The sequence below is a fragment of the Phascolarctos cinereus genome, unplaced genomic scaffold (assembly GCF_003287225.1).
Source record: "Phascolarctos cinereus isolate Bilbo 61053 unplaced genomic scaffold, phaCin_HiC Scaffold_5;HRSCAF=322, whole genome shotgun sequence".
In the NCBI taxonomy this organism is placed as follows: domain Eukaryota; kingdom Metazoa; phylum Chordata; class Mammalia; order Diprotodontia; family Phascolarctidae; genus Phascolarctos; species Phascolarctos cinereus.
Window position 1 is genome coordinate 45,540,497 of NW_027555958.1, and position 7,278 is coordinate 45,547,774.

Below are 7,278 nucleotides of genomic sequence, written 5' to 3' on the forward strand. Positions count from 1 at the left end.
TATAGCAATAGCTGTTAAATCACGTGTAACCCTGTGTCATTGGTACTTGAATCCTTTCTTTTTGGCTGTTTGCAGTATTTTTTCTGTGACCTGGAAGCCCTGAATTTTATCTATAATGTTTCTGGGAGTTTTCATTTTTGTGTTCCTTTCAAGAGATGACTAGTGGATTCTATTTCTACTTTGTCCTCTGGTTCTAAGATATCTGGACAGTCTTCTTTTATGATTTCTTGAAATATTGTTTCTAGGCTCCTTAAATTAACTCTCTTTAATTTGTTTTCCAAATAATTTTTTTATATAGGATACCTTACATTTTATTCTATTTTTTTAGTCTTTTGACTTTGTTTTTTAGTATTTCTTGTTTCATGGAATCATTATCTTATATTTTGTCTATTCTAATTTTTAGGTAGTTTGTTGCTTGGGTAATGTTTTGTATCATTTGTGCCAAGTTGTTAATTTCCTTGCTAATTCTTTCTTCCATGGCCCTTACTGATTTTCCCTTTAAAAAAAAATAAAAATCCCTTTGCTTCATATCTTCCAGGAATTCTAGTTGAACTTGCGCTCAGGCTATGTTTTTCTTTGAGGCTTTGCTTGTAAATATTTTGGAATTATTCTTTTTTTCTGGATATGAGTACTGAGTGACCTTGAGTGACCTGCTCTTTACGGTGAGATCCTTTTTTTTTGTTTGTTTATTTTTTCTAGCCTATTTTCTGGACTTTAGGTTAGGTCTGGGCTCTGTGAAGTTTTGGAAGGAATATTTGGGCTGGTCCTGCTGCTGCTTTCTTGAAGCATTGAGCATTGTATCATTCTAGGATCTCAGGGACAGCTCAGGCTGGGTACTGCCAAGATTTCAGTGGTTCCAAAGTGACTCAATCCACAGCATAGTCTGAGAGTTGCCCTTTGGTCTGAGTTCTGCAAGTCTCTGACCTGGGTTTGGGTCTGAGCAACATTCCTGTGGGCTTACCCCTATTGTTCCTGTAGACTGCCTCTGGACTCAGCTGCAGCTGAAAAGCTCTACAGATTCAGACCCACATAACTGCAGATTCCCCTTTGTTCTGGAATTTCTGGCTATTTCAACTTCAAACTTCAAACTTTTCTGGAGGCTGGAACTGAGACAGTGCTGTACTCCATGGGTCAGAACCTTACAGGTGCTGCTTGCTTTTAAAAATTTCTTTAAAATATTTTTTTTTGCTCTAAATCACTATTGATTAGACAAATGCAAATTAAAACAACTCTGAGGTACCACTTCACACCTATCAGATTGGCTAATATGACAGAAAAGGAAAATGATAGATGTTGGAGGGGATGTGGGAAATACTATTTTCACTTTTTTCTTTCTCGTGGTTTTCCCCTTTTGTTCTGATTCTTCTTTTACAACATGACTAATGTGGAAATATGTTTGACATTATTGTACATGTATAACCTATATTAGATTGCTTGCTGCCTTGGGGAGGGGAGAGGGAAGGGAGGGAGAAAAATTTAAACTCAAAATTTTATAGAAATGAATGTTGAAAACTATATTTACATGTAATTGGAAAAAAATAAAATACTATTAAGTATAAGTTTTAATTTTATTAATTTTATTAATTATTTATTATTAATAATAATTTATTAATTATTATTAATTTTATTAATTACATGTAAAATCAACTTTTAACATTCATTTAAAATTTTTTTTAGTTCCAAATTTTCTCTCTCCCTCCCCTTCTCCCTCCCTGAGACAATAAGCAATCTGATATAGGTTATACATGTATAATCATATAATACATTTCTGTATTAGTCATTTTGTGGAAGAAAACTTGGAAAGAAAGAAAGAGAGGAAGGAAGGAAGGAAGGAAGGAAGGAAGGAAGGAAGGAAGGAAGGAAGGAAGGAAGGAAGGAAGGAAGGAAGGAAGGAAGGAAGGAAGGAAAAGAAAGAAAGAAAAAGAGAGAGAGAGAGAGAGAGAGAGAGAAGAGAGAGAGAGAGAGAGAGAGAGAGAGAGAGAGAGAGAGAGAGAGAAAGGAAGGGAGGAAGGAAGGAAGAAAGAATGCTTCAATCTGTACTCAGACACCATCAGTTCTTTCTCTGGAGCTGGATAGCATTTTTCATCATGAGTCCTTTGGAATTGTCCTGGATCATTGTATTGTTGAGAATAGCTAAATTATTCACAGGTATTCATTGTACAATATTGCTGTTACTGTGTACAGTGTCCTCCTGGTTCTGCTCACTTCACTCTGTATCAATTCATGTCAATCTTTTCAGTTTTTTTTAAATCATCCTGCTTGTCATTTCTTATAGCACAGTACTATTCCATTACAATCACATTCCACACCTTGTTCAGCTATTCCCCAAATGATAGATATCCCCTCAGTTTCCAATTCTTAGCCACTACAAAAAGAGCTGCTATAAATATTTTTGCACAAAAATGTTCCCTCCACCCTTTATAAATGTTTTTGAGATACAGACCAAGTACTGGTATTGCTGGATCAAAAAGTATGCAAAATTTTATAGCCCTTTGGGCATAGTTCCAAATTGCTTTCCAGAATGGTGGGATCAGTTCACAACTCTGCCAACATTAGTGCCCCATTTTCCACATCCTGTCTAACATTTATCATTTTCCTTTTCTGTCATATTAGCAACAGATAAGTGTGAGATGCTACTTCAGAGTTGTTTTAATTTGCATTTCTCTAATCAACAACAATTTGGAGCATTTTTTCATATGACTATAGATTAATTTCTTTGAAAACTGCCTGTTCATATCCTTTGGTCATTTGTGAATTGAGGAATGACTTGTATTTTTATAAATTTGACTCAGTTCTCTATATATTTGAGAAATACATCAGAGATACATGCTATAAAAATCCTCACCCCTGAGTTTTCTGCTTTCCTTCTAATTTTGGTTGCATTGGTTTTGTTCGTGCAAAAACGTTTTAATTTTATATTATCAAAAAATATCCATTTTACATTTCATAATGCTCTCTATATCTTGTTTGGTCTTAAATTCTTCCCTTATCCATAGATTTGGCAGGTAAACTATTCCGTGCTCTCCTAATTTGCTTATGGTATTGCCCTTTATGTTTAAATCATGTGCTCATTTTGACCTTACCATGATATACAGTGCAAGATATTGTTCTACATGTAGTTTCTGCCATACTGTTTTCCAGTTTTCCCAGTACTTTTTGTTTAATAATGAGTTTTTGTCCCAAAAGCTTAGATCTTTGTGTTTATCGAACACCAAATTACTAAATTAAATAGTAAATTACATTTACTATAATGTATCATTGTAGTAAATTGACTCACCACTCCATTTCTTAACCAGTGCCAGATTGTTTTGATGATTGTTTCTTTATAATACGGTTCGAGATCTGGTATGGCCAGGCCACCTTTCTTCACATTTTTTTTGCTGCTTACTTCTGAACTTGTTCCTTGCTTGATACACAGCCTAGAACCTGTAACCACTCTTCATCTTGGAACACCACCCCTAGGTGCAGGTCCTTCCCTCAGTCAGTCCCAGCTTTGTGACCTGGAGCTGGGTAGTGAGCAACAAAGCTGTCATTTCACACCTATATCTATTTTCTGCAAAGTTTTAGATTCTCTTTGCTGTATTCTGATCTCTTCTTACTCTACTACACAACCTCTACTTGCAATGGAATGCTGTGCATGGTGTTCCTGTCTAGGTCCTGTCCCCAGTGGCTGTGAACTTCTGTATCTGTCTTCTTTAGCCAACCTGGTTTGGAAAATTGATTCACTGGCCCCCAACATACATTCGTCAAGCTTAACCTTCTCAATCCAAAAGGGCTGATTACCAGTGCAAAGTTAACGAAGACTCACAGAACTCAGCCCATTAATGCAGACAGGATATTTTGAGTGTCTTGCCAAAAGTGATCCTTGGCAAAATTGTGAGGTTAATGAAATATGTCTTTACTTTCTCTGTGCCCTTTCTTCCCTTCTCTCCCCTCCTCCCACCAAGAATGTTCCCACTAAGAGTCCCCTGTGCTCTTGGGCTGCCCTGGAATCTGTTAACTTCATTAATAGGAAGGAGTTAGTGACTTAATGTTTTACCTGATGGTATTTACATTAACAAAGGCAATGCTTAACATAAAAGAATGAGTGTTAATAGGTAGAGTTATAGACACCTTGGTATTTGAGAGGGGGAAAATACATTCCTGTCAGACCGCAGGAAATTAAATGCCTACTCTGCTTAAATGCTAGGCTAACCCTAGTTTCTGAGTTCTGTCTCATTGATTTTTCATCCTTGAGTCCCCCAGTGGCCAACGTAAATATAAAAGCCAGCTTATCAGGTATAGGGTCCTAAGGGACAAGGAGATCTGTCTCCTGCTCTTCCATGGAATTAGTGTGACCTTTGTTTGGGAGGGAGGAGAAGAGCTGTTGCTTTGGGTCTCCATGGAATCTTTGTAGTTCTTCCTGCCTCTAGGTAGTTAAATGGTGACATAGATAGAGAACTGGGCCTGAAGTCAAATCCAGCCTCATACATTTACCAGTTGTGTGGCTCTGTGAAAATCACAATCTATCTGCCTCAGTTTCCCTGACTGTAAAATTGTATGGATAATAACAACACCTCTCTCAGGTGGTACACTGGCAGGATCAAATGACTTATTTGTAAAATGCTTAGCACAGTGACTGGCATAAAGTAGGTGTTGTACAAATGCTTACTCTCCTCCTCTTTTCCCCTCTCCCCCTTTGCTCTGGAAGCACAGGAGGACTTGGCCCTTTGTGACTGTATTGTTATAAGGCTTATTGATCCTGAATAGCTTTCTAGTACCACTTCCTAGCCCCTACCAACTACCACTGTGGAATGGTGCGGTGGCCCCTCCATGCAGACCACATAGCTAAATGTTGGGTTCTCTTCCCAGTGGTCCACAATGTCATATGTCTTCTGTCTTCTCAGTTTTTATTTCTGTGAAAAGTAATGTGGGGAGGTTGGGGGAAGAAGGAGTTCATTATTGATTAGATCGTGCTATTAAACTGAGTGGGTGGGAAGAAGGAAATAATGACTTGCAAAATACCCTGGGTCACCAGTCTAAGTGTTAATGTTTCACAGATCTGGAGGGACCCTTGGGCCTTTAAACTAAGTACCTGATCTCTGAAGTAAGTGTAAAGTTCATATCTGACACAGAGCTTCCATATGTGATGCACCCAACCAGGCCAGCTTCCCATTGCAGGTGGCTTCTGAAACCTCCTCCCCCATGAAATGCTGAGTTTACGATTCCTTTTGGAATCTAGCCAAAACTTTTTTTCCAGAGTGCTGGGCTCATCTTCTTGAGTTCAAATCCGGCCTCAGACACTTACTAGCTATGTGATCCTGGGCAAGGCACTTAACCCTGTTTGCCTCAGTTTCCTCATTTGTAAAATGAGCTGGAGAAGGAAATGGCAAACTACTCCAGTATCTTTGACAAGAAAATCCCAAATTGGATTCCTCCCTCCTCTTCCCGTTAGTTCCACTCTCAGAGGAACCATTTACTGCTACAATTATCGCCACCTCGGGGATTTCGGGCTCTTTTCTCTCCACCTTAAATTTGGGTGTCTTTTATGAATAACCAAAAGCCAACACTGTCAGGCCAGCACTTTAAAACTAGAAAAAAAAGATGAAAAAAAAGAGGTTTGACTCTAGTCGGTTTCAGGGCCATATTATTCAAGGTATAGCTGAAACTGACGCTGATTTGGAAGCAGTAGCAAAGTTTCTCGATGCTTCTGGGGAAAAACGTTCTTATCGCCGATATGCAGAAACACTCTTTGACTTTCTGGTGGCTGGTGGCTTGCTGGCCCCAGGTGGTATACTGGCAGATGATATGTTGTCTGTGTGTTTGTAGCACAAGAAGACCTAGAGACCAGGCAAGCCTTTGCTTAGATATTCATCAAGTTAATCAGGAGATACAAATATCTTGAAAAGGAATCTGAGGATGAACTGAAAAAGTGGCTGCTATTCTTAAAGGATTTTTCAGAGTCTGAGAGGAACAAACTGGGCACGTCGATTAGGGTTCTTCTGGCCAATGGGATTCTTAATGCATCCAGTCCTAATGGCCTTTATAATGAGAATTTGGTTAAAGAAGGCATTGCAGCGGCCTTTGCTGTAAAGCTGTTTAAATTATGAATAAATGAAAAAGATATCAATGAAGTAGCTGCTAGTCTTTAGGAAGTCAGCATAGACAACAGACTGATGGAACTTTTTCCTGTTAACAAAGTGTTGAGTGCTTCACAAAATGTTTTTCCGGAGCAGGTCTAAAAGAACTTCTGAGTACGTTGGGAGCCAGCATACCATAGGAGCTGGTAAAGAGCTACAGAACAAATGTGGTGATCCATTTAATGATATGATTTTGTATGTCAGGGAGGAGATGAAGAAAAACGATATCCTAGAACAAGATCGTTCATTATAGGCATAGTCTGGTCCAGTGTAACAATCACTGTGGAATGGAACAAAAAAGAGGAGCTGGTAGCAGAGCGTGTCATCTGGCATGTGAAGCAATATAGCCCCTGCTTGCTGCCTTTACTACTCAAAGTCAATTTGAGCTGACTCTGTTACTGAAGATTCAGGAGTACTGTTACAACATCATTCACTTTATGAAAACCTTCGAGAAAACCATGGTGCTTTTTTTTTTTTTTACAAAGTTGAAGTCCTGAGTGAAGAGCCCATTTTGAAGTACTATAAAGATGCACATGTTGCAAAGGGGAAAAGTGTCTTTCTTTCTCGAGCAAATGAAAAAATTTGTAGAGTGGCTGAAGAATGCAGAAGAATCTGAATCAGAAGTGAAAGAAGGAGACTGAATTGTGAAACTACAAACTCAATAAAGCAAATAGGAGTTGTAGATAAAATGTTGTATCTCCTGTGTCCTTCTGGTTCTTACATCTTCCTACCTCCCTATAGTAAGCATAATATGAGGGCTTTCATGGCAAATTTATTTTAACCATTTTTTATGGTTACTGAAAAATGTTGGTTTTAGTTTTTAAAACAATGTTTTAAGTAGTTACAGGAACTATAGATTTGAATCTAATGTTGCATTAGTTTTTTTCGCTTATTGTCTTACCTCCTGTAGTTTCACCTGTAATAATGTAATTTAAGGCTGTCCACAATGAACAGTTCATTTTATCTTTGGGTTTTCTATAAACAGTTTACAATACATGATTTGGTTAAAAACAATTTGTTATGGACATTCTGTTTGCAAATTAAACTGTACAAGTATCCAAAGCCAAAAGGCAAATGACTCATGTGATAATTTGGTATGACATGAAAAATATTAAATGGTAAAAATCAGAGCATTCATCAGATGATAATCTTCTATATA

The 7,278-nt window shown here is 37.9% G+C and overlaps 1 pseudogene; it reads left to right on the plus strand.

The window, feature by feature from the left end:
* Window positions 1-2,009: 2,009 nt before the first annotated feature.
* LOC110219900 (eIF5-mimic protein 2-like) lies at window positions 2,010-7,278 on the plus strand (annotated as a pseudogene).